Source organism: Octodon degus, unplaced genomic scaffold (assembly GCF_000260255.1).
Source record: "Octodon degus isolate 3935 unplaced genomic scaffold, OctDeg1.0 scaffold00119, whole genome shotgun sequence".
NCBI classification, from domain to species: domain Eukaryota; kingdom Metazoa; phylum Chordata; class Mammalia; order Rodentia; family Octodontidae; genus Octodon; species Octodon degus.
Window position 1 is genome coordinate 2,093,055 of NW_004524695.1, and position 6,845 is coordinate 2,099,899.

The 6,845-nt window shown below is 43.2% G+C and overlaps 1 pseudogene; it reads right to left on the reverse strand.

Moving 5' to 3' along the window:
- Nucleotides 1–2,222: 2,222 nt before the first annotated feature.
- LOC101576011 lies at nt 2,223–3,945 on the reverse strand (annotated as a pseudogene).
- Between the last annotated feature and the right edge of the window lie 2,900 nt (nt 3,946–6,845).

The window sequence follows — 6,845 nt, forward strand, 5'->3', positions numbered from 1 at the left end:
GTATATATCTCAACCTGATAACCATCTATGCAGCTGGTGAGATGGCTCAGTGGTCTAAAGCACCTACTTAGAACAAGCTTAGCAAAGCACAGGGACTGTGATTCAATCCCCCAGCACCACATGCCAGCCAGCCCCGCCCCCCGGTGGGCTGAACTGGCCACACACACACAAATAAATAAATAAAATTTTAAAAAAACCCCATCTATGCGAAACCAACAGTCAACATCATACTAAATAGGCAAAAACAAAATAAAACAAACAAAAAACAATCTGAAAGCCTTCACTTTAAAATCAGGAGCAAGACAAGCATGTCCACAGTCTCCACTCCTATTCAGTATAGTTCTGGAAACATTAGACAGAGCAATTAGATAAGAGAGAGAAATAAAAGGAATAAGGATTGGAAAAGAAGCAAAATTATCATTATTTGCAGATGACCTGATACTCTACATAAAGGACCCCAAAAACTCCACCAACAGCTTTGTAGACTTAATCACCAAATTCATTAATGTAATAGGATATAAAGTCAACACCCAAAAATTAGTAGCATTTTTGTACACAAACAGTGAATACACTGAGAGAGAAATTAAGGAAACTGTGCCTTTCACAATAACACCCCCCTAAAAATGAAATGCTTAGGGGCCAGCCAAATAGCTCAGTGAATTAAAGCACCTACAAACAAGTACAGGGGCTGGGGGTTTGATCCGTGGGCCTGCTGTGCCAGCCCTGCCCCCGGGGCACATGGAGATGGCAATTGAGATGGTGTGGTGACGCATGCCTGTAATCCCAACACTTGGAGGCTGTAAACAGGAGAATCACTATGAGTCCAATCTAGTAGTGAGACCCTGACCACCCTGTAGACCCTTCCTTAAAATACAGGAAAAAAAAAAAAAAAAGAAATACTTAGGAATCAATCTCACAAAGGAAGTAAAAGATTCATACAGTGAAAATTATGGTACTCTGAGAAAAGAGATTAAAGAATGGAAAGATATGCCTTGCTCCTGAATAGAAAGAATCAACACTGTGAAAATGGACATAGTCCCGAAATTGTTACACAGATTCAATGTAATCACAATTAAAATACCATTAGTATACCTCACAGAGCTAGAGAAACTTTCCTCAAATTCATGTGGAACCAGAAGAGACCCAGAATAGCAAAAGCAATCCTGGGTAACAAAGGAAAGGAAGGAGACATCACAATCCCTGACCTGAAATTGTAATACAAAGCTACAGTGATAAAATCAGCATGGTTGCAAAAAATAAAACATAAATAAATAAACCTTACCAGCTGGGGAGATAGCTCAGTAGAATAAGTGCCTGCCTGGCAAGTGCAGGGTCCTGAGCTCAATCCCCAATACCACAAAAACAAATAAGTAAATAAAAATATCAGCATGGTACTGGCAAAAAAACAGACCTGAGGATTAATGGAACAGATTAGAAGATTCAGACACAATTACAAACACACTCATCCACCTTATCTTTGATAAAGGGACCAAGCATGTTCATTGGAAGAAAGATAGCCTCTTTAATAAACAGTGCTGCAGGGCCAGTCAGATAGCTCAGCAGACTAAAGTGCCTGCTTAGGCAGGTGCAGGGACTGGGGTTTGATCCCCTGGGTTCTGTGCCAGTCCCACCCCCAGGGTGAGCTGAGACAGTGAATGAGACTGGGTGTGGTAGTGTGAGCCTGTAATCCTAAGGCTTGCGAGACTGAAAACAGGAGGATGACTACAAGTCTGACCTGTGCAGTGAGACCCTGTAGACCCTGTACTAAATACATAAAAAAATTTAAAAATAGAAATAAATGGTACTGGAAAAACTGGCTTTCCACATGCTAAAGGCTAAAATTACACACATGTCTATTACCATGCACAAAACTACAGTCAAAATGGATCAAGGATTTATTTTTTTTTTAAATTTATTTATTTACTTGTGTGTGTGTGTGTGTGTGTGTGTGTGTGTGTGTCCAGCTCAGCCCACCAGGGGGTGGGGCTGGCTGGCATGTGGTGCTGGGGGATTGAACCACAGTCCCTGTGCTTTGCTAAGCTTGTTCTAAGTAGGTGCTTTAGACCACTGAGCCATCACACCAGCCCAGGCCTCTTCTTTTTGAGTGGTAAGTAAATTTCAACCTAATTTTTTTTTTTTTTTTTTACTGTAGCATTCTCATCAACTTTATTTATCTACATTTTTGTTTGTTTTTTGAGACAGTCTTGCTATGTAGTTCAGGTTGGTCTTGAACTCAGGGTGATCCTACTGCCTCAGCCTCCTGAGTGCTAGGATTAAAGATGGGCACCACCATGCCTACCTGGTGTCTCCAATCAGCTTCATTATCTTAACTTCTGGCTTTCAGATGGGACTTTAGAAAAAAAAAACTATCAAGAAAACAGTTCTGACAGTGTTTCCTCTTAAATTCTTTGGTATAATTTGGTCATTTTGATGGTAATTATTCAGTAAGAACTTTAACATCCATGTATCAACAATAATATAGCGAGGAACACAAATGCTTACAGAACTGTAAGTGAAGAAGAAATGATATGTTTGATCTTGTGGAAAACAGAACTCTAAAAATTTTACCTATGTTTCTGTGGCAAAAATATCTATATTGCCTAAAAGAACTGTCATGTGATTCATATCAAGAAAATATTACATCAAACACCCCTTTCATGATTATTAGAATAACTGTTCTATGTACTTTTTTTGAAGTAGAAGAGGCAAGTTTCAGCTTGAGGAAAAGAATTTTTGTGCCTTCCGATTGAGTGTCAACACTGAGATTCCGTGGGAGCGTGCAGAACGGCAAGGGCTATCTGTTTATTGCAGTAGGCAACTAGTTTACTTCCTGAAGCATTTTTTCTATTTCCTTATCCCAGTTCTCATCCCGCTTGTCCGACTCTGTGACCACCTCGTACTCCTGAAGCTCCTGTTGCAGTTCTTTCTCCCAGTCGGCAGAATCCCCTTCCAGGGTGGCTGTCTCCTCTTCCTTTTTGTCAAGCACAAGTTGTTCCATTTCTCTCCTTAAATCCTCCTGATTTAAGTTACAGGCATCGAATGCATCGCTGACGAATTCAGAAACGCCTGGGCTTGTGGAAATTTCTTCCTCATCCTCTTGAGTTTTAAGCTGAGATTTGATTACAACAGGTGGCGTTTTGGGCCGTACTGCCTCTGTCAGCGGCGAGTCAGCACCCACACTGCCGCTCTTATCCTCCTTGCCGGAGGCCTGCTGCTGAGCGGCCAGGGCCGTGAGCTGCGCTGACTGCTTGATGAGGGACACGCGGTAGAAGTAGTTCCTCCAGAACACCTCCTCCTTCACAAGCTTGGGAAGCAGGGTGAAGCGCATCTTGCTCAGCAGCTCATCCTCTCGCAGCATGACCAAGGCAACAGGGTACATCTGATCAAAGTCAAAGTGAAACTGCACGCCAGCTGGAGGGTCACGAAGGAAATTCCTCTTGTCAGCTGCTAAGGCCAGGATTTGTTGCTGAATGGTTTCCTCATCGTTACTGTCCACCCAAGGGGGTACGGCTGCTTCAGACTTCTTTGTGTGTTGTTCCTCAACAAATTTTTTCTGTTCCTTCTGAAAGTCTCCTATAATTGTCTTGTCAATGATGTCATCTATTTTTCCTTCTTCTACGGATTTCTTTATCGTCTGAGCTGTTTCAGCAACTGACTCAGTTATCTTTTTGGTGGCAGCACTTGCAAAGTTGAACAGATAGTTGCCGAGGCCTTTGGCCTGGTGGAGGAGCTCCTGGTCCTCGGGACGCTGCTCTTCCGTGGGCTGCGCCGCCGTCTCGGAGCGCTGCTCGGGCGGAGTGTCTTCCGGCCACGTCTCGCCGTCAGTCCCTGGTGACTGCAGGCCAAACCACTTACTTAACTCTCGAAACATCCCGGCCGCGGGGCCGCCATCGCGGTCCCGCTCCCTGAGAACCCCCCACTCAAGCTGCCCGTAGGACCCTGGACTCGGCGCGCCACCCTGGAAGGTAGCCCTCAACCTAAATTTTGTTATGCCGGCTTAATCTCAAATGTGAATCATTGGTTTTGATTTGGCTTTACTGATTTAAAAAAAAACTATGATCACCGTGTCAGCCTCTCCTTTCACTTTGCCTCTTTGCTTTTGTTCTGTTTTCTTGATTTCTTAATGGTTTCTTGGTGATTTCTTGATAGTTTCATAGTGAGTACTCAAATTGGTTTTGGTTGTGGTGTTGACTCGCAGACTCCGGTCTCCGAGTCCTTGGAGTGGGACGCCCTCCAAGTCAGATTTTGGGAGATTTCAACTGGAGATGAATGGACCTAGGTGTCCCTTTTGCCACAGAGCTCTGTTTTCAGTGAGGCAAACAGACCTAGGTGTCCCTTTTGCCAATTGGTTGCCTTTAGAGATTATGGACTTCAGTCATGTGTAGAGGTTTCTGTGACCTCCGGGGTCTCTTTAGGTGAAGTTCTTCTGCCCCTACCCCCTACCCCTACAGATTCTAACTGTAGGGGGCTAGCCACATGTGTGCAACCTCTTCTTTTATCTCTCTTTGAGATTTATGCCTCCCCTACCCCATACAGATCTGACTGTAGGGGGCTAGCAACATCAGCTTGACCCTCTCTCTAATTTCATGCAGACTAATTCCTCTTGTATAAAAGGTTTCCTTGATACTCCTAGCTTTACCAAGTCCCCCAGTAGATTTAATCTAATTAGGGGCATACACTTTACTTTTATACAGGATTTATTTAGGCCCATTGGACTAGTCTGCCTCTTGTGTGAAGTGAATTATTTCCACCTTTACCAAGTCTCCCAGTAGATTTAATCTAATTAGGGGCATACACTTTCATACAGGATTTATTTGGGCCCAATTGGAACCATCTGGGTAAGTCTAGTTGTACTGTCTTTCTGTTGTCTGTCTGTCTGGCTGTCTGTCTGTCTGTACTAGCTAGTTTGTTTTTCTTTCTTTGGTTCTGTTTGGTCTATTTGTGTCCATCATGGACCAAATACCATCCAACCCTTCAACTCCTCTGTTCCTTGTCTTGACCACTTTTCTCTTTTTAAGGAATGAACCAGGGGCCGGGGAGATGGCTCAGTGGAATAAGCGCTTCCCTTAGCAAGCGCAAGGGCCTGAGTTCAATCCCCGGTTCCGCAAAAAAAAAAAAAGAATGAGCCAAAAGATATGGAGACCCTGTCTATCCAAAAAGGCTCTGGTTGGTGGAGGGGATGCCTTCCAATTTGGTTTCTCTTTGAGATTTGGTTTGGACTTGTCTGTTTTCTCTTTGAGATTTGGTTTGGACTAGTCTGTTTTCTCTTTGAGATTTGGTTTGGACTAGTTTGTTTTTGGTTTTGTTTGGTCTATTTGTGTTTGTCTGTCTTTCTTTGTCCGTCCCCGACCATCATGAGACAAATGTCTTCTGCGTCATCAACACTCCTCTACCCCTATAGATTCTAACTGTGGGGGGCTAGCAGCTTGTGCTCGACTTCTCATTTCACATCTCCCCTTGAGATTCTCCATGGGCTAGTCTGCTTTTTATGTTAACTGTTTTCCTGTCTCTTGCATAGAGCTAAGTCCTGATTGTGGGGGATCTGTTCTTCATACATTGGGTGCTTGTTAATTTTTTGGTTTTGTTTGGTCTATTTATGTCTATGTTTTGTCTGTTATTTGAGAGAGAGAGAGAGAGAGAGAGAGAGAGAGAGAGAGAGAGAGAGAGAGGGGTGTGTGTGTGTGTGTGTGGCCAGCGCAGCCCATGTGGTGCTGGGGGATTGAACCGTGGTCCCTGATGCTTTGCCAAGCTTGTTCTAAGTAGGTGCTTTAGACCACTGAGCCATCTCTCCAGCCCTGTTACAAATGTTTTAAAGATTTCAGAAAACAAGCAAAAGGGATTTGGAGAACCTATGTTCCTGGCAAATTGCAGGCTTTTTGTAAACATAAATGGCCCTTCTTTAATATCTCTTGGCCTCCCGAGGGCAATTTTGTTTTCTTCACAGCTCAAGTCTTCACCGTGTCATTCTTTGACCTGCCTGTCCATCCAGATCAGATCATCTACATATAAGTCTGGATTGACCTCATCCAGGATCCACCCACCTGTACCCTCTTGGGATCCCCCTCCTAGCTCCCCAAAGGACTCTGAGCAGACATCCTCCACTGTCTGTTGCTGACCTCTGACATGACTCAAGGTTTGCTGTTCTGCACACCATTCCCAGACACAACTTGCTAATTCCACCAACTGATAAAAAGTGGCTATGACTCCTGACCATCACCCTCAGAACCTGCTTGTTCCACCTGCCAACCGGTATTAAATTCATTATACAATTGTTAAAATGTTGGTCAAAATATATTGATAATAAGGTTATGATATTTCTTTTTTTTTGGAGGTCCGAAATGCCTTTAGGGCATTTCTGGTTTGCCGTGACTATCTGAGTTCGAACCACAGAAGCTTGAGCTTGCGGGCTTTGTTTAAGCAGGCACTTAAACAACTGAGCTACTGGGCAGGATGATATTTCTTTAAGGAAATATTTTATGACTATTTTAATTGTTAAATGTACTGGTATTCCTTGTTCAATTTTAGACAATAGCACCAGAAGGTAAAGTTAATAAAATTCTTATGGGATTTTATGTAAACTTCTGTAAAATAAAACTTTAACCAGCTTAAACTTAAAAAACATACATGCCTATATAAAAACGGGACTCCTTTTGCCAGTTAAATGACATTAGGCCGGCAACTGTTCTTAAAGACTTGGAGGACAGGTTTCACTGGGATGGACTGGTTCTGATCCCCCTCTACATGCTAGAGGGAATGTCAGGCCTGATCTGTTTCAGTTTCCTTGCTTTGACTTTGTTCCTGATTTTCTTATCTCTTTGCACTTTCCTTTTTAAAGGCATGTAAAA